General features: G+C 44.4%; 1 protein-coding gene across 7 annotated transcripts in view; it reads left to right on the plus strand.

Annotated features, from left to right (window-relative positions):
• Nucleotides 1-21091, plus strand: part of PCM1 (pericentriolar material 1) — a 225883-nt gene that overhangs the window by 23223 nt on the left and 181569 nt on the right. The window contains exon 1 of one of the 7 annotated variants that reach the window (XM_088478761.1): nt 3147-3233. The exons of the other annotated variants lie outside the window; for them this stretch is intronic. The gene's annotated coding sequence lies outside the window, so the exon portion shown is untranslated. Of the gene's footprint in view, nt 1-3146; nt 3234-21091 lie in introns of those variants that run through there. 7 annotated transcript variants of the gene reach the window in all.

The raw sequence follows: 21091 nt of genomic DNA on the forward strand, positions 1-21091 counted from the left end.
AGTCCTGTCCCTCTTCCAGAAACAAGACAAAGACAGTTGTTTCGTATAAGGTGGTGAATTTCATAACATTAAACCTAATAAAAGAGCTCCTGCCTAACCACAGCATCTTGGCCAGGTGAGACATACCTTCAGTTGCTTACCTGCCAGTCCCCATATGCACTTTGCTGTTTACTAACCTGTAATACAACTTGAGCTGAGCCCTGCTTGTTCTCAGTTTGCTCACAAGGGGGAAATATAATTATGGGCAATTTCTGCAATTTTTGTCACGAGATGTGAATTTATATTTCCCTACCCAAAATGCTGGGTTTTGTTGTTAAATAAATTTGCCACTGTATAGCCCACAGCAAAAATCGCTTGTTTACATTTCCTCCAAAGAGTGGTAACTGCTCAAAGTACACCATTACCACAACTCCCAGTCTGACCATTCTTGAGTCCAAGCCGAAGTGCCTGGGCCTTGTGCACCTGCTGTACAAGAGCGCAGCCACACAGCTAGTGTTTGGATCTCCGTGGCAAAAGTACCTATATTCTGCCGTAATTTGCTTCTTTCTTGCTCTCTTCTGGAAACCTCAAGAATAGGAGACAACTATTGTTAAGCAACTTAAGTAAATGATAGAAAATATTAGAGAGGATGACATTTATTTCTTTATTATGTTCTAACACACCTCAGTACTTTGGACAGAATCATAAAGATTAACCACTCGCATGGCATGGTCACATCAGATGCAACCACACCAAGCTGGGCTTTCCATCTGATGCGACCAGTCAGAAACGCCCAGTGAAGCTAATCTTCCAGCAGTAGCCCCTCCTAGAGGGACCTCCCTGCCCCTCTAGTCTACACCTCCGGCTGTGACGATCACTGCTAATCAGTGGCCTAGTTGCACCCCCCCACCTGGCGTCTGCATAGAAAAGCAGCCCCCGGGGGAAACATTCTGTCAGCGGCGCCTGCCCACTCGCTGTACCCAGCAGCTGCAAGGAGAAGCAGCCGCCGGGAGACATTCTATCCATTCAGTGTACCCAGCAGATGCAGGTAAACATAGCCGCAGATAAACAAGCTGCCCGTGGCCTACCCTCTTGCTGTACTTGGTGGCTGCAGGGAGGAGCAGCCACTGGGTAAAGCCAGCCACCCAGTGTGTGTACCCAGCGGCTACACTATTGCTGGCCATACACTAGTACGACCAGCATAAGATTCTACTTACGACTTCCCTTGAACTCCCCGGCAGCGCCCTGGCAGTCCCTACCACACGATTGACACACGCTGTACATGCGATCACATAAGATGCATCGTGCGTCCGTCATCCTGCGTCATTTGTATAAAAAAAATAAAAAATGATGCACTCACGGGGAGATAAAATAAACAGACATCAGGCATAGTACAGAATGGTACTACTGGGGGCACCATTATTGGGAGGACCTCTACTGGGGGGTGGGGCTACTACTGGGGGCACTTAATTGGGAGGGGGAACCTCTAAGGGGGACTACTACTTGGGGGGGGGGGGGAACTACCCCTGGGGGCATTATAAAAGGGGCCTACTACTAGAGGCACTACACTCGGGGGACCACTACTGGGGGCAATAATAGGAAGGGCCACTACAGGGGGCACTGGATAGGGGGGATCACTACTGGGTGCCTGCATAAGGGGGACCACTACTGGGAAAACTGCATGGGAGGGGACTACTGCTGGGGACACTATATAAAGGGCACTGCATAGGGGGGGGACTACTACTGGGGGCACTATATAAAGGGCACTGCATAAGGGGATACTGCTACTGGGCGCACTGCATTGTGGGGACTGCTACTGGGGGCACTGCATAAGGGGGAATACTACATGGGGCACTGCATTTGGGGGGCCACTACTGGGGGTACTGAGTAATGGGAACTAAATGGGGGCTGTATAAGGGGGACCCCTACTGGGGATACTGTATAAGGGGCACTACTATGGGCCTGCATAAGAGGGACCACAACTGCATACTGGGGGTACTGTATAAGGGGTACTACTGGGGTTAAGGTGCATATGGATAGGAATGTACAATGTGAAAATAAAGGGGTGTGTCATGTTGATGTCATGTTTTTTTGCCACGCGCACATTGGGGTGGGGTGGGGGGAGAGCGCTCCCTTTTCAAATATTTGCCCTGGGCTCCAAATACCCTAGTTACGCCACTGATGGGCCCTATTAGTGTGTAGAAGATCACTAGGTCTGGCTAATGGTGCATACACACTAGACGATATGCTCCCTGAGCGATATCGTCTAGTGTGTCCCCGGCAGGCTGTGCTCAATGTCGTTCATGACATTGAGCACAGCCGCTGAACGATATCATTAGCGATATCGTTCAGCGCCGGGCTCTCTCACCCATTCCCTGACATGCAGCAACCTGACGAGGTCGTCAGGTTGGCCTGCATGTCAGCCCGATGAACGAGGATGACGAACGACCCGCGGGAACGCGCGTCGTCGTCATCGTTCATCTTTTTTGTGTTAAAAATGGACGATAAAGTGGACGACTGAACGATAACGATATCGTTATCGTTCAGTCGTCCACTTTAATCGCCCAGTGTGTACGCACCATAAGGGAACTTAGATTTTTTTGCCTGACCGTTATTGGTATATTATTTTGGATTATGTACGAAAAATGTCTAATTTATGTTAAATATTTAATGCTGTAATTTAACAGTGTGTACTTCTGTCACTACCAGTTCCTACTACTGCAAGAATACAAATATATAAATCACTGTTATTATCCATATATAACATACCGCTCTCTATGGTGATTGCGCATGTGCTGCTGTATATACCTGGTCTAGCCAGAGTTCATCTCCGACATTGCTAATATATGAGTGGGATACTGCGTGCATCATTCCAGTGTGTCTATGGTGTGTACTGGTCTATAACCATCCTGCAGTGTGCTGTAATGATGTGTACTCAGTGATACCACAGCCAGCCAGTCACATAATAGAATAGTTTTCCGTCGGCGGTTACCATGTAGAGTCGATGTGCGTAACTAACTGACCATACACGACAGGCGCTAGGACCCGGCCGCTCTCTGTATATGTCATTGTAAGTTTTGCCGCCTATAGGCGGCGGGTGTTGTAGCTGTTGCGCGGATACCGGGTAGTATGGCGGGATCTCTGGCTGGCTGCTGGGAGTCCTCCAGCCACGCCTCCTCAGACCTGGGGTAATAACGCGCATTCCTTAGCAGCACAGTAACAACAACTTGAAGCCCCTTGTACTGCTGAGCAAGGTAAATGCTGGTACCGAGATGGGAGTGATTGTCTGCAGTGGCTGTGCTACGGTCTCTTGTGTGTGCCTGGGAGTGCGCTTTGTTCTCAATGTCCTGCACTCTCTCCTGGTGTTGTCTTCTAATCGCCTCTATACAGTAGCTGTTTATTCTGAGGAGACGAGAAACACTATATGTACAGTGTATAATATATATATATTTTTGCATTGTCTGGTTGTTTTTCTTCACACAATGTTAGCAGATCCTTTTCCAATAACAGGTATTGTGTTGCTGTGGATACAGTAAACACTTTCAGAACTCACACTGAAGTCTGATGGCAGGGGACAGGGCCACTTGTACACGCAGATGGTTTTCTTTACAATTTATTTTAGTGTAGTTTGCTCAATATTATCTTTAATAGTTACAATTTTCAAAAGGAGTAGTTATGTAATGTACAATTTAAAGTATGTGCAAAGAGTTATCTATAACCGGTCTAAGGGAAGGGTACAGGTTTAAATCTCGCAGTAGCATGCTGCCTGTAATTTCCAGGGATATTTCTAAATTGTAGAGTTTTTGTTTTTCTTTTCAATCATACACAACAGATAGTAAATGGGTGACTTCTCTACTAAGTTAGGTAGAGGCAAGTTAAATAATAAAAAAAAAAATGATTCCATGAGTTTGTATATAATGATGCTTGCCTCTCTTCCTGTCTACTATTATAGATAGGTCAAGGTAGTGTGTTATTGTTTTCTTTAGGGCTTACCTTCTCTTTGGTCCTGGTGCTGCAAGGTGATGACAGGGCTGGCTATCTTGAAAACAGCAGACCGTTTTCCTCTGGGACCAGATCTGGTTGTGAAATATAGAAAAGGGGCGTGCTTAGACGATGGTGTTCTGCATGTGCATTGTGTTTTGAAAAAGCACCAGACATGGACCAGGTTGGTTTAGTGCAGTGGTCTCCAACCTGTAGCTCGCGGTCTTAATTTTGGTAGCTCACCTAGCTGCAGCACTGCCGAGTCAACTAGGAGGAAGTGTCCTCTGAGATGTGCTACTCCGTGGCATTGACGCCATGGGTGGAGTCACAGGAAAGTACGTCAGGCGATTGTGCTTGTGTGAAGTGACTCCCGCCCAGCCGTACCGGAAAAATCACACAGCAGCCCTGCCTATATCTTTTGCTCCTCTACAGCACGTACCGGTAATTAACAGTGAAATGTGCCTGTGCTTACATTTTATTTACAAACTACAACAATAACACTGTAATAATTAAATGCATTTTAATTTTCTATTATATATATATATATATATATATATATATATATATATATATATATATAAATATTTTTTTATTAATTTACCTTCAAGTGTTTTTTTATTAGCCAGATTTTTTTTTTTTCTACAATTTTAGTAGCTCTTCAGGAGGTGTCAATTTTCTAAAGTAGCTCACACCTGAATTAACGTTGGAGACCACTGGTTTAGAGTATCCAGAACTGTTTTAAGCACTCAGTATCCCTAAAGATATGGTGTTAGGAGCTGCCTATGGAGGCAACAGGATCTAGAAGCTATATGAGCCAGAACCCCATACAGCCAAAAGGCACCTGCTTGAGGTAAACGGCCTGTAGAGGTGTCTTTATATTGTGCACTTCTATACTTTATTATTATTATTAACAGTTTTTTATATAGCGCAGCATATTCCGTTGCGCTTTACAATTGGAACATTAACAGAACAAAACTGGGTAATAACAGACAGATATATATGTAGGAAGCCCCTGCTCGCAAGCTTACAATCTATAGGTGATAGTTAGTCTTGATGGTATTGTACTCTTGTTGACCTTGTGGAAAAGAAGAAAGAAAGCCAGACACAACAGCATAGTGTCTGCAGCTTGTCAGAATAGGAAGGTGTCTTGTACGGGATGTAGTTACCATCTCAGCAGTCAGTATGCTAGCGCTCAGAACATCTGCATTGGAATCCCGACCTCCAGCATCCCAATGGTAAGGGTTAGGCACTAGGGGGAGGGTTATTCTGGGTACACACTAGACTATTTTTTAAAACATTTGTTGTATTCCAACGGATGGGAACGACAATTCGTCCAAAACGCGGCATCATCCGTCGCATCCTCAAATCTGACGAACATGCTTCCCAAATTGAGGATGTGACTCATGCATTGGGATGCAGTGGGGGGAACTACATATTGTGCGGTGGTTCACCAGATCGCATTGTGTGCATCTTCTGTCTGCCGAGTATGAAGGTCGTCTAGGGTTCGGCACGTGGGGGGGGCGTTATTGGCTTCGGGAGAGGAGGGTGAGTGGTTAGCATACTTACCTTCAGGCATCTGGATACTGACTGAGACCGTCTCCTTCCCATTTTAAGCCTCAGCCACATATCTTTTTTTTTTTTAAATATGAACTCATTCTTGCCATGAATAACGTTAGGACCGAAGGTTAAAAGCACCCAACTTACATTCATATCTATGATGTCCAGGTGATAATTAGACACATAGTCGGTATGCAATCGGGAAGCCGTCGCACGTAAGCCCGACAGCCGGCTTCCCGACTGCTTTATACCGGCGAGGGTTAAATGACAGATGTCTAATTCTAGACGCGTGTCATTTTACCGACGCTGGGAGACCGGCGCCCTGCATCACGATCGAAGTGATGCCGGGCACCGCTGCGGACAGGGGGGGAGGGTTAGGTTTAGGGCTCCCGGAGGGATTTAGGGTTAGGCACCCTCGGGAGGTTAGGGTTTAGGCCAGGGAGGGTTAGGCACCCCTGAGGGGGACTTAGGGTTAGGCCCCCCCCCCCCCCGGTGGACTTAGAATTAGGCGGCGGGGAAGGGGGGGGGTTAGATTTAGGTACTGGTGGGAAGGTTAGGGTTAGGCACCCCTAAGGAGGGTTAGTGGGGGTTAGGTTAGAACAAGCTTACCTGCGGACGAGCGGGATTTTCAGCCGTGTCGGCCTGCCGCTGCCGGGATTCCATAGAGAGAGCAGTGTTCATAGGATCTCTATCTCCATGCATCACAGTAGGACCCTGATAATAGGCAGGAGAATAGTGACATGATCACTGGTGTTTACTACATTAAAGAGATTATCTGGGTTTAGGGAAACTCAGATAATTTCTGACACGGCGTCTAATAATGACATGACCAGCCTGTGATATTGCATGTTAATGTTTAACCAGTTTCTAGTTGAGTCAGATAGTGAAGTTGTAAAAATATTTTATCGTTAACGTTAAAAAAATGAAACACCACAGATTTGGCATACCTGTACTTGCTAGAATATAATATATCTTTAAACAATAATATGCCATGATATATATGGACTATAGTTTTATTGTCTATTTACATTTTTTCGTAATTCTTAATGTGAGAGATATATATGTACAATTCTTTCTATTGCATCAATTAAAAAATAAATCTGGTTTATAGCCTGTTTGTTGCTTTTATAGTGTATATTGACTTCTAAACATTTTATCTAACGGCAATTATTTTCATTCCAAATATTGTGGGTTCTAATAACGTAAATCAGCTGCAGGGGTGGACCTAGGTGCAAAAATACTGTACTTAGGACCTGATTCACAGTTGAATGCTATGCCGATTTTCATGCAGTTGTGCGGTTTAATGATTGTCTGCGCATGCGTCACAGGTGCATTGCGCTCGTGCGGCAAATGATTTAGCAGTCAAGCTCACTGTGAGGATTCACTCGCAAATAATAGGAAGTTTTGTGTGCACGGCATCTATTCACAGAGAGGGGAGGAGCTTGGGGGCAGCCCGTCATGTCCGTAAGGGCCGGGCATGCCTCCAAGAATGATGAAAAGGGGGCGCGTCTTAAAGAAATGCCCCCTTTTTAGGGGCGCACCTTCGGCACACGCTGAAGTGCCTTTTCTACGGTCAGGCGCCCTGCCCCACGCCTTATCTAGAGTGAACGCTAAGTGACCATAGACTCGGAGTCTGTTTTTTGGACCTGCGCCCAATGCTGCGTTTGTGTACGCATTTGTGGGCAACTGCGAAGGCTCTGGTGGGCTTCTCAATACAAATTCCGCCGGCTGATGCATTAGCATATTTTAGCAATTGCTAAGCGGCAAAATCCGCAAATGCGTTTTGCGTACAACTTTGAATCATGCTCTTAATCAGGAGATGGGTCTTGGGGATAAAGAACAGCTGTTTGTGATTCTGACGGCACATTCGCAAGTAGAAGTTTAGAGATACAACCGCACCAGTTTTATATACGATATACTCTCCAATATTAATTCACATATGTATCATCCTTATGGGAGAGGTGCTACCCACTATAAACAAACATCCAAAAATGAGCAAAAAACTATAATGTAAAGGTGCACAAATCATATAAATGTTGTAATTAATAAGTTATATTTTAATTATATACATTTAAAACCTCCGCAAGGTCATAACCCTTTCAAGCAAGACATTTCTTTGAGGATTAGGTACACACCTGTATGACCAGGTGACCCTGCGATGCGATGTTACGATATACCCCATCACTGTAAACACTGCATGATCCACTGTGCGATATAGATTGTTACTTGACTAATGTAACTATACAGCATTTTCAGTGGCATTGTCACATCTGATGTGCAGCACATCCCAGATGCGACCAACCAATTCATCGTATGATGAATTGGATGGCCTTCTGATCTTCACTCTGAAGATTTGTCGTGGACGATATATTGTATACACCTAGGGGTTAAGGATATTGAATTATAACCTCTATACACTTCTGCCTATACCTTCTAATATCCTGCCTATACCTTCTAATATCCTGCCTATAAACCTCTAAGGATGACGCTATTTTGCGTACGCAGTCATATAGTAAATAGCGACTCCAGACCTTGAACCTGTGGTTCCAGAGCACAAAGTGATATTTCAAGTAAAAGTACAGTCAGTTACACGCTATGATCTAAGTACAATGTAGCGCAAAGAATTATACAGACCCAAGTACAGTTATACATACGCAGCGCTCTGGACCAGATGTAGGCATCAGCAAGAAACCCCCCGTCAATCAGCATTCAGCAAGAAGACTCAGACTGGGGTCACAACACACACGTTTATACTCTCACAGAAACAGACAACACAATAGAGAGGCTTGTCGCTGATGCCATTGGTTCCCAAGGAGGATGCATCTGTTGCAGAGCATTTAACAGGTTGATTCAAATAGACACAGTCCAGCCTCTAACAACTGGTTGTCTCTGGTTTCCTGCCTCATGCACATCCTAACAGTTGGTCATATAATGTACATTTCGGTGCTTTAAGTCTCTGCGGTCCATAAGTTGAGAATGCATGTTGCGATCTTCACACTGACGATATGAAAATGTTGTTGAAAGAGTGCAGATCAGTATAAATCAAACATGACTTACTTATGTATTAAACCTTAGCTACCAAATAACCTTTATTTCACAGCAATTATAATAAATGAACAAACTTGAATCTTATACTTTAAAGCTTATGAGAGCTTTTATGTGAATATGTACTGTGTAAGTATTTGGGGTTTGGTATAAAGATGCTAGTTAACTTGGGGCAGATGCGCGCGCATGAGGCTAATAAACAGCATTTTCATACAAAATCTTATGCATTCGCTAAAGTGCGACTAGTTAACAGCGCAATTGTGCGTATTTATGTGTGTATGAGAAATGGTGTAAGATGCAATCACATAATGCTAATAGTAATATCGCCATATGTACTAAGTTGAGTTTACCTAAAATGGCGCTTGGGCGGCCATTCGAAAAATGGCGTCTTGCGATCTCATTTTCTAAAATGGCGTCTTGCGGCCAGTCGCAAGATGGCGTCTTTACGATCTAATTTTAAGCTGGTCTTGTCTCAGCCAATTATCCAGCTTCGACAGGGTATATATACTATAGTGCGGATTTACCCGTAAGAACCAGTCAGATGCTAGCTATTATTTTCTGGAAGGTGCTAGATAAATAAGTAGAATCTGATTGGATGCTATGGGCAACAACTCCAATTCTTAAAACCAGCACTTGAGTAAATATACCCCCTAACCTCAATACACATGTGACGCGAGATGTCTGGTGTGAGTGAGTTGCCAGGTCCTGAGCGACTCCGCTTACGCCGAGCTTCTTTTTCACCCGAAAATGTGTCTTAGTCACAGTGTGATGCAACTAAAACATACCAGGAGACAAACACTGTTTAATATGACACTTTTATATCTGCGTGCGACTGAGTCTGTAAATAACCTTGGCATGTAAAAAAGCAGCAGCCCCTGTATCGTAATACTACTTATACAGATTCAGACTTAGTCGCACACAGATGTACAAGTGTCACATGTCAAATTAATCAATGCAGTCCCTGGTCGGTCCTAATTGCATCGCGACTAAGACGCATTTTCGAGCAAAAAGATGTTTGGCGCTAGCAGAGCCACACGGGACTTGGCACGCCAAGAGGGGCTCTTTGGACTGCAGCAAAATTATGAGGACACATCTGTAGGGCCTCCATGCAGGTTTGTATCCTAACAGCATGCTTAAATATGCCAATATGAGTCATCTGAAGAAAAAGACGACTACGGTCGGCATTGCAGTCCGAAGACGCAGCATCTGATTGATCGCGATGAATGCAGTCATTACCCATCTGAGCAAGTCTAAGCTTACTCAAAATGGGCGACGGGAAATCTGTGTCGAAAGTTGCAGACCCTGGCCTTGACACTGCCACAAAACAGACACTCCACGTTGCCGGCCATTCCCCTCCCTCAAACAGCCGCAGTCTGAATTAGGCTGCGGCGTCCAGGGTGCTGTGACCGGGGTCACAGTGGCATCGCAGCACTGCTGTCCCGGCACATATGCAGCCCCCAACACATCCGTCAGTTGCGACCGATAGGGACTGCATACAACTCTGAAGCAGGCCCATATTACAAAAGTACAAGATTAACACTTTATATAGTTAAAGAAATTTTTGGGATTGTGCTTGTGACAGCTTATATTCTAAATGGTAAAGGCTATACAGTATTTACACAACATTGGTTGTATCTATATTTTCTTCAGGGTCCATAGGGATCCACAGGGATACCATGGGGATAATGTGGTTGGAGTGATCCAGGCACCAAACAGTTAAGCTTTCAGCTCCCAGGATGCCCAAGGTCCTCCACATATTCCCGCTCCTGGCCACAGGCATTCAGTTGTTCGTTTGCTGCTGCAGGATTCAGACACACCTTTGTAACAGGAGGACTGCTTAGGCAGTCCTAAGATTTAATTTTATTGGCCTCACGTCACAATCACAAATGTCCCTAGGTACGGGTCCAGGACCAGAGACTCCTCAGCCGCATTCATGGACGCACTGGCAGTGAAATGGTACTTGAAGCTGGCGTATCTCTTTCCTCAGTTTTCCCTCCTCCCAAGGGTCCTCAGGAAATTCAAGCAGGAAGGCGGAACAGTGATAGTAGTAGCTCCTGCTTGGCCAAGACGCCATTGGTTCACCGACATACGGAATCTAGCCATAGACACTCCGTTTCCTCTTCCTTTATGGACGGATCTGAAAGCGCAGGGTCCCTGCCTGCATCCGGCCTTCCCCCGTCTGTCTTTGAAGTCTTGGCTATTGATTCTTTCATCTTAAGAGCCAAAGGGTTCCCCAGCTCTGATTCAAACGATGCTTGGGGCACAAAAACATTCCTCTGCCCGCATCTATTACAGTTTTTGGCGTTCTTTTGGTCAATGGTGTTTCCACAGGAAGTATGACCCTAATGTTTTTAGGGTTCCCGGGTACTTTCTTTTCTCCAGGCTGGGTTAGACCTCTGTTTCTGCCTGGCCACCCTGAGAGTACAGGTTTCTGCGCTATCAGTTTGGTTCCAGCGAAGGATTGGATCCTTGCCGGATGTTTAGAACTTTTTTACAGGGTGTTTTCCAAGTTCAGCCACCCTTTTTCCCACCGGTGGCACCGTGGGATTTGTCATTGGTTCTCAAGGGACCGCAAGTTCCCCCATTTGAACCTCTGGGCTCCGTAAATTTGAAATGGTTGACAGCGAAGACTTTTTCTCCTCGCTGTCTCTTCTACACGCAGAGTTTCAGATTTGGCAGCGCTCTCTTGTGTCTTCCCCTTTCTGATTTTTCACCAGAATAGAGCTGTTCTCACGGGCTGGTTACATTCCTAAGGTAGTGTTCGGTTTTCATGTGAATGAAGAGATTGTGGTTTCAGCTTTTCAGTCTTCAGATCCTTCTGTAAGTGAAGCCTCCCTGGATGTGGTTCGTGCTTTCTGTATCTATGTGAATCGTACAGACTCTCTTAGAAAATCAGACGCTCTTTTTGTGTTATATGGTTTTCACAAACAAGGATGACCAGCTAACAAACAAACTCTGGCTCTATGGTTATGTATGACTTTTGCTCAGGCTTGCACACAGGCTGATCTACCTGTCCCAAACACGGCGACAGCACATTCTACCCGGTCTGTGGGACATCGTGGGCGTGGTGCCTCTGCTGAACAATTGTGCAAGGCAGCCACGTGCAGCCACAATTTTCTTGGGTTTTACGCCTTTAATACTTTTGCCTCTCAGAATGCTTCCTTTGAGCAGTGGGTTCTCCTTTCTGCTCAGGAGCTTCCCCACCCTTAGGGAATCTGCTTTAGGACATCCCCATGGTATCCATGTGGATCCCTATGGACCATGAAGAAGAAAATAAGAGTTATGTTAGACTTACCTTTGTGAACTCTTTCTTATGAGGTCCACAGGGCACTCACCCTGACGCACCTACCTGCATTGGGTAATTTCTCTTTCGGTCACGGATTCACTCTTTCTCTGTGAGTGTTTCTGGTGTACAATTGTTCTTCCGTCTCCTTTTTCCTTCTCCTGCCTTAGGCATGTTTACTAAACTGAATGCCTGTGGCTATGGGTGGAGTATATGTGGAGGAGGACCAAGGGCATCCTGGGAGCTGAAAGCTTAACTCTTTGGTGCCTGGATCAATCCAACCACATTATTCCCATGGTATCCCTGTGGACCCTATGGACCTCGAAGAAAGAGTGTTAACAAAGGTATGTCTACCATAACTCTTATTTTTATTTTTTTCCTCCTCCTATACCAAACGTCCCATATTAATCTGAGCAAATCATAAAATACCTAGACGACAGGAATCCAATGGTGGAATATTCAGTGTTGAGCTGCTCCTTTCAAAGCAGTCTAGCTTTTTATTTAATTTTATTAAGTCCATTTTTTGCTATGAGTGAGTGGCACTAGGCGTCCTATAGGACGCCCGCGCTGCAGCTCCACCGACACACTGTGCCGGAGGCCGCAGCACTGGCGAGTGGGTCAGTGTCTTCGGCTGGTCCCCGACATGCTTCAGGGACCCGCAGCTGGACGCCGGGGGGAGCACCGCTATTGCTTGATAAGGCCTTTATTCATGAGTACTTCTCTTACAGCCCCTATTTGTTCCTCCGAGGACAGCTTGACACTGGTCTTTGGTGCTTTGGGCTCTTCCTGTCTTTGTCCTTTTGAGCCATTGCCCTTGATGGACATTTGTTAGTTTACATGAACATCTGTCTTCCTACCGGCTATTCCAGTGACCCGGTGGATTTCGGACTTGGGTGCGCTATGCTTTCACTCCCCATTTCTGTTTTCTTTTGGAAAAAGTTACCTTCCTAGGTTAGTCTTTAGATTTCTCATCACTCTGAAATCAGGGTCCCTGTTTTTTGGGCACCTGATTGTTTGTTCTTCAGAGAGGGCTCTTTAGACATTGTGGGGGCCCTTCAGTCCTTGCTGTGTAAGACCCAGAAACTCTGTTGGATGTCTTCCTTTTTTTTTTATGTAGTCTTCTACCTCTGTCACGGACGGCTCTGGCCGCCTTTAGGACGCACTTTGGCAAGTTGGCTTAGTTTGTCTATCCGTGGTGCGGGCCTTCCTGTGCTGTCTGTGGTGAGGACTCATTCCACCAGATCGGTTTTGAGCAGCTCGCCAGTGAGCCTCGGCTGAGCAACTTGATAGGGTGCCCACCGTGGTCCTTCGCCTAAACTATTCATTTAACACCTTCGCTACCGCGGTCGTATATTTTGGCCGAAGGGTTGCCAGTGCAGCTCCGGCGCGGCCCCTCCATTATGGGGATAGCTTTGGGACATCCCAAGGTAATGCCTGTGTCCCCCTATGATATGAAGAAGAAAGATTTATGGTCTTGCCTTGTTGCATTTTTTTTTTCTTCAGAAACCATATTGGACACGGCGCCCACCCTGACGCATCGGGCTTGCGGGGTTTTTACTCTGCTTCCAGTCCTCCTTTTGGCTTTTCTGGGTGTTTGGACCTCTAAGTATGTCATGTCTTCCTTCTCCTTTTCTCGCCCGTACCTTTGGGCTTGCTAACTAAACTGCTCTGCATGGGGCTGGGGGTGGGGTATTGGGAGAAAGTAGCCAGGGCTGATGGGAGAAATATTGTAACTAGTTGGTGCCCGGACTTCTTTTGCTCCAGCCTATACCCAAGGTAATGCCTGTGTCCCCTATGGATTCCAAAGAAAAGGATTTAACTAGGTGAGACCATAAATCTCCTTTTATCATTGAGTACAAATGGAGTTCTTATGGATTCATGATATGAATGCGCTATGTTTTGTGAGTCAAGTGCAGCACTTGGCCAATTGCAACTCTGCTTTGGCCATCAATTAAATTCTCTTAGGGCTGTCTTTGTTGCAGTAATTCTGACAATGGGTTTAGGTGGCTTCAGCTAAACAGGGATTGAAATACTACATATTGCTTTAAATCTCTGCAGTGCTAACCAATATAACATGTAACATGTATCTGTATTTAGATAAAGGTGTTTCATTTGCTAACCCATTATTTTAAGGGCACAAAGTGTGTACTGCTGTTACTAAATGTAGCTTCAGAGCCATGAATTTGAAAATCGTCCACATATTGAAGATATGTGGGTTTAGCGGAGGTAATTGCTTCTATTCACCGGATACTTTAAGTCTAGGCCTGGGAGCTTTTCTCCTAGGTTCCTCCATTTCTCTATCAGTCCAGACTGAAAACCTGGAGGTGTTAACCATGCACCAATTACAAGCCGCAATTACGGAATTATGGCTTATGTGGTACAATCCCTCGCATGCCCCCCTATACTGCTAGCCGCTAAGGTTTCTGTCTAGGGGAGGAGGCACATGGAAAGATTTTTTTCCTAGGTGGTATTATTATTATTATTCTTTATTTATATGGCGCCACAAAGATTCCGCTGTGCCTTACACAGTAAATAAATGAGCACAAAAGAAAAACGGTTATTAGCAGTACAAAACAATGCAAGACAAGGACATGATTTATAAACATTGCTGCATAACACAAGCAGCAGGGCATCAACAACTAAGTGTTAGGTGCCAATTGGAGAGTTAGGAGTAAATTATAGTATAAGTAGGGGCAGGAAAAGCATGTGAGGGACGAGGGCCCTGCTCGCGAGAGTTCACATTCTTAGGAGGGGCAGAGACAGACAGGGGCGACACTGATGGGGTAGATAGTGAGGAAGGAGCATCGAACAGTGGGTTAGGATATATGCTGCAGATTGTGTGTGTTATAAGATTACCTGATGTTATGTCAAAATTAAGTCCTTCGTTCATCCATCTCCATGACAAAAAATAGATTGTGTTATTTACATTAGAGATGTACAAAATAAAGTAGTTGTAGTTTAATTTTTGTCTGTTACATTTTAGCATCTAAATACATCGCCTAAAAATTCAGCTATTGTGGGACTGCCCATCCATCCTAATAGTGAATATTTTATTCCCAGCTGCTGGGTGCTATGCCATGCTCCTGTGAGTGGGTGCCTCTCACATGCTAGACCCACCCACAAAGGTGTGCAGCCATGCCCAACATGCTGTGGTTCCAGAGGATGTTGCTGTAACCTGGCCCAGAATTTCTCTTGGCAGCCCTGGAGGTGACAGGCAGAGACAAAAGGAAATGGGGCTTAGTGGTGGGGTAGCAAGGCGATGGAGGTTGGTGGTTGAGAGTGGAGGAATGGGAAATGTGGGGGAAAGAAGCAGAGGGTTGGAAGGGAGACTGATGAGAGACAAAAAGGGGTAACAGCAAGTGGAGGAGACCAGAGGGGGAGGATAGGGATGGATAAAGTAGGTAAAGCAGAGGATTATGTGAACACTGAATAAGGGGGTTGTTTAAAGTAAGGGTGTTCATGCTGTGGACGAGGTAATAAGCTAAATGAAAACTGGAGTGGAGACTGTGTGATGTAGAGACCGTGTGGATAAAAGTAGTTAAATGTTCAAAAATACATGTAAAAGAACAGTGCTGCTAATGTATGAGCGCAGATCCAAAAGTGAAATATAAAGAGAAGTATGTGAGTAGTGGGTGCAGGAATTAGTTATTAAAATGAAGAATGTTTAAAGTGGATAGATGTGATGCAATGGAAAAAGGCAATACAGTACTAACAGGATTTTCAGTAGTATGAAGGCAAAACTTAAAATGTATAGAGTCGATCCAGTCAAAGGTGTTACGAACAACAAGAGCAATCAATACGAGCAGCACGCAGATAGGGAACTACTTGCAATGTCCAAGCAGGTAGTGCAGTAGGGAGTTTCCTGGATATGCAAACAGCAGCTGTTAGAGATGATGAATTAGCTAATTCACATAAGTATGTTGCTTGATGTCCTTCAGAAAGTATAATGGCTTTGAGGATGTTCTCCCTCAGTTTTCCTCCAGCTTATCTCCGGCGCAACGCTGTCTTCGTTATCAAATTGTAATTACACTTATAATCTAACACTTTGAATCTAATACGGACTATAGCAGCCTATGGCTATGCAGCCTAACTGATCAGTAATAAGTATAGCTACAAATGTGTCTGTGTGCTCACTAATACCCCTTTTCCACCTAAATTCCGGGTCTGACCCGGAGTTGGAACAAAGGCCCTCATTCAGAGCCGCACGCAAGCGGGCGCACGTACGTTAGGCGTACGTACAAAAATATTTAAATTCAGTGGCTCGCTCGTATTTTCGTTCGCATCTAAAATTCCTCCCTAAACTCTGACGACCCCTCCTCTAACTAACGAGCGTACGAAATAGCGAGCGTACATCACCGAAATGGCTTGAAAGGAATGCACGCACAAGTATAAACAGGAAGTGGCCTTGTCAGATGTCGATTACCTGCTCCTTTATTCTGCCTACCTCCATCAATCGTATCATGCCAATCAATGTATCAATTAGCTTAATTGTTTGTTTTTTTTCAACACAATGCAAGAAACTTTACTCTTGTCTGTGTTTGTGTTTACCCGCAGAATACGTACGGATGAAACATTCGCTTGTATTGTTTAAAAAACATGTGAACCACAATTAAACAATTGTACTATTGCTGTGTATCCCCGCATATTTCCCTGGGTTCATTTCTTTATTTAAATTTGCTTACGCATGTCACTGCATCAAGCCTATCCTAACTCTCCAGAGATTTCTGGCCCTGTCGAACACATGACTCATACACTAACCAATAAAATTGCTCCTGTTAATTTCCAAAATACATTAGCCAATCAGAAAATTTTTACACACTTTATCAAAAATGATTTTTAAGAAAAACACCATTGCCATCATGAGAGCCTCCGCATTCACCAGACGTGAGCTGCTGGTGCTTACGGAGGTAATGGATCGCCGGATCACCAGCCAGCCAGAACCCATGACCAACCGGCAGAAGCGCTCCGCGTATGCGGAGGTACGGTCCCGCCTGCGGTCCTTTGGATCACGCCGCAACATCGGGCAGCTGGAGCGCAGGTGGTCCGACCTGCAACGGCGAACGCCCCGCTTGCTGGCATGCTTTCGCATGCAGATCCTGGCAAGTAAGTGTTATGTATTGTGGTTTTAATGTTTGTGTTTGTGGGGCAAACTGCGTGTGCATGTTTTCATGTTTGTTCTATTTATTATTTGTACTCATATCTGCGTCTGCATGTTTTCCTGTCTGTTCTATTTATTATTTGTACTCATATCTGCGTCTGCATGTTTTCCTGTCTGTTCTATTTATTATTTGTACTCATATCTGCGTCTGCATGTTTTCCTGTCTGTTCTATTTATTATTTGTACTCATATCTGCGTGTGCATGTTTTCCTGTCTGTTCTATTTATTATTTGTACTCATATCTGCGTCTGCATGTTTTCCTGTCTGTTCTATTTATTATTTGTACTCATATCTGCGTCTGCATGTTTTCCTGTCTGTTCTATTTATTATTTGTACTCATATCTGCGTCTGCATGTTTTCCTGTCTGTTCTATTTATTATTTGTACTCATATCTGCGTCTGCATGTTTTCCCTCTTTTTATGAATTTTTAATTCTACTGCTATTTTTTTTTGTTTGTTTTTTTTTTTTTTTTTTTTTGTTTGTTTGGCCGGATTTGTCCATAAACTAAACGCAATTTATTTGACATATTTTAGGGGGACAGCCAAGACTCCGCCGTCAACGTCGGCGTTCCCGCCCACTCTCCCCAACCCCCAGCCAACACTCCACCCCAAATCTTTCCCCTATTCCCCACTCCTCCCCATCCTTCCCAGACCCTCTCCCGGAAATGTCGGGACTCCTTCCCCTCCGTCCCACTTCCCCCTCTCCTCCACCCACCCCTCTTCCAATTACCCCCTCCCCGGAGTCCAGCATAACTCCGCCCCATTCTTTGGGGAATGACGGATCCTCCGAGGAGGATCATGGAGGTTTTGCCGGAGCTCCCGATTTTTTTCCCGGTATGTTTTGTATTATTTTTTTTTAAAGCACAAACTGTTTGTATGTAATCATGTGTCGTGCCTTTCTTCGTGTTTTTGTGGCTTGACTTTTGTTGATTGTGAAGGTTTGCCTTTACCTCTTCCTGGTGATTTAAGCATACACATATCATACCTGTGGGAATTTGTACCTAGGCCTTGTATTTTTGCCAGCCCACACTTTTTATTTATGTTTTTGGGTTTAGGAGTGATTTGTTTTTTAATTAATGTTTTTCTGTGGAGTCCCTATTGTTGTATTAACCCACACACTTTTCTCACCCACAGAGGAACAGAGGCGTCGGCAAGAGGTGGCGGATGTTGTGGGGCAGATGCGCCACCATGTAATCGGCCTTCTGGTGGCCCTCGACCGGCTGTCTGGCCTCCTTCGGCATTAGTTTTTTTTTTTTTTTTTGTATTTTCCCAATAAAATTTTAAAGACAAATATACGTTGTGGCTCATTTTTAAAAACCAAAACCAAGATAGTTTAGCCTGACATAAGTTCCTGCAAGGATTTCCCTTTTGTAAAAGTTAGATTGTGTTTTGTCTTTGTATGTCAAACAGACACCAGAAACACATAACAGTAACAATGTAATTTCCCTTTTTGGGTGTAGTGTCAATTTCAGATTTCTACATTTTCCAGGTTCCTACTTGGTGCGCAAGCTGCTTAGGCCAATCTTACAAATCCCAAGGTTGGGCCAGGCTTCCTTTTGGTGTGGATTGGAAAGCTGAAAACATATTTCAGTTTTGCTCATCTGGCGTCAGTACTGGTTTACCCCTTAGTCAAATGTAACTTGTGTTAACCTGGTTACACTTGCTGTTAACGTCCCAAAAAAGGAAGACCATTTCACTCTTCAAACATTTATTCACCACATAACAGAGAAAACAAAGTGGTCACTCCCAAAAAAAATACACAGTGATAAATTCAAATACAACACATACCAAGAAACAAATAAATAAAAACACAAAATCAAGAACTGGTTGACGAAGGACCATGCCAACATGATTCCACAAACATGGCGTTGCGATATGGGTTCCAGAATATATGCCCAAAAGGACCAGATCCAGGTTTGGTAAGGGTAGCAGGAAGTAGTGAGCGTTGGAGTGCCAAAGATTATGTGAACAAACAGAAGATGGTGAGAAAAATAAAAATAAATTAGATGTTTGCCAAAAAAAAAAAACACATTAGGTATAAACACTGGAGTTTTGAACAAACTTACCTAAAAAATCTGGCCACCACATCATCGCGTATGGCCCCCCCACATACTGACCTTCGACCAACCTCGGGGGGGCCATCCTCAGGTAAGGCATCCTCTGGCTGCATTGGGACACCACTCCTTATGGCAATGTTGTGAAATATCCCACACAGGACCACAATTTTAGACACCATATCCGGCACATACATGAGCTCGCCACCAGAGCGGTGGAGGCATCTGAATCGGCCTTTTAAAAGGCCGATACAGCGCTCCACCACTTGCCTGGTGGCTGTAAGTGCGGAATTATACGCACTTTGTGGCCCTGGTGTGGGAGCCAAATAAGGAGTGAGCAGCCAGGACATGCAAGGGTATCCACTGTCTCCTGTGAACAAAAATAGACCACATCAGGAACACTGTGTATCAAGCTTAACATTGTTATGTACTAAAGGTCTCCACTTACCCAGAAGCCACGCATCACCAGCTTGTAGGTTGGTTAATTTCTGCCATATCCCTGATTGCCGGATGACGAAGGAGTCATGAGCACTTCCGGGTAATTTAGCATTCAGGGACAGGATCTGGAGGGAGGCATCACATACCACCATTACATTCAGGGAGTGATAGTGTTTCCTGTTTCTAAATATGGCCTCCAGCCGTGCTGGAGGCTGAAGTGGTATGTGAGTACCATCCACAACCCCTATGATGTGTGGGAAGCCAGCTATTTGGTAAAAATTGGCCTTGGCCACACTAAGGGCACCCATATCCAAAGGCATTTTAATAAAATGATGGAGGTGCTTGAAAAGTGCCTCCATCACTGCCCTCAGGATCCGGGAAAAGGAGGATTGGGAGATGCCCGCCACTATTCCGACCGTTGTTTGAAACGATCCTGAGGCACAGAAATGTAACACCGCCATAAATTGCGTCAGTGGTGGTATTGCTGTTGGACTGTCAATTTGCCGCTCAAGATCACTTTCTATTAATGAGAGAGTGTCTATGATGATTTTGGGAGGTAGACTGTAGCGTCTTAAAACCTCATCATCGGGCATTCCAAAAAGGGTGACACGTGTTCGAAATATCTGGGGCCTTGCATGCCTACGATGCCTACGCCTGGGACGAGTTTGAGGTTGTTCGTCTTCCGGGAGCAGGGCCAGAACAATTCGCCCCAGATCTATCTGAAATTCAAAGTTTACAATGTAAGGCTTTTGACCCACCCCAAAAGTAAGAAAAAACAACTTAGCTTTCTGATACCATCCATAGCTGCTTACATGCCGGGGTATTGTCATGATATGTATAAACTGTAAAAAAGGCAACAATGAGACGTCAAAAATTTAAAGGGTTTTTTTTTAGGTAAAAAATTGTTGCAAGCCAACACAGAAAATAACGGAAAAACACATTTGGCCATCGATGAAAACTACATTGCACACCGTACGTCAAATAGGGTTCAAATGAACCCAAAAAATGGAAAAGGGAAAAGCAAAACTGGATTATATGATGAATAAGCCGTCCAAAATGCGGTAAATTATTCGCAAATGCAAGTCACTACACCAACAGTCAAAAATGCGGTAAATTATTCGCAAATGCAAGTCACTACACCAACAGTCAAAAATGCGGTAATTCATTCGCAAATGCAAGACAAAAAATGGACTTACCCAACTCGAATATATAAGATGTCCTCAAAAAACTTCTTTGGGTCCGAAAAAAATAAAAAACTAAAAAATATGAAATGAGTGTTAAACAAATTAACTAACCACAAAACAGAAGAATACAACAATTGGCCACAAATTTGAATGCACAAAACTTACCAAATCAGGAAAGGATGTTGAAAAAATGAAAAAAATGCGAACGGAAAAACCAAAGAAATGTAGCAAAAACAAACAAAAAAACAACTCTCCAAAATCCTCCAAACGCAACCAACCAACCAAATCCAAACCACTTCACCGACAACACTCCAACAACCCCACCTCGAATCCACACACACCAAGCCATAAATAGTGTTTATTTTCCCGCACAAATTAAGGATGAATCATAGGGACGCACAATCAATGATGCG

Source organism: Taudactylus pleione, unplaced genomic scaffold (assembly GCF_031769625.1).
Source record: "Taudactylus pleione unplaced genomic scaffold, aTauple2 ptg000218l, whole genome shotgun sequence".
Classification (NCBI taxonomy): domain Eukaryota; kingdom Metazoa; phylum Chordata; class Amphibia; order Anura; family Myobatrachidae; genus Taudactylus; species Taudactylus pleione.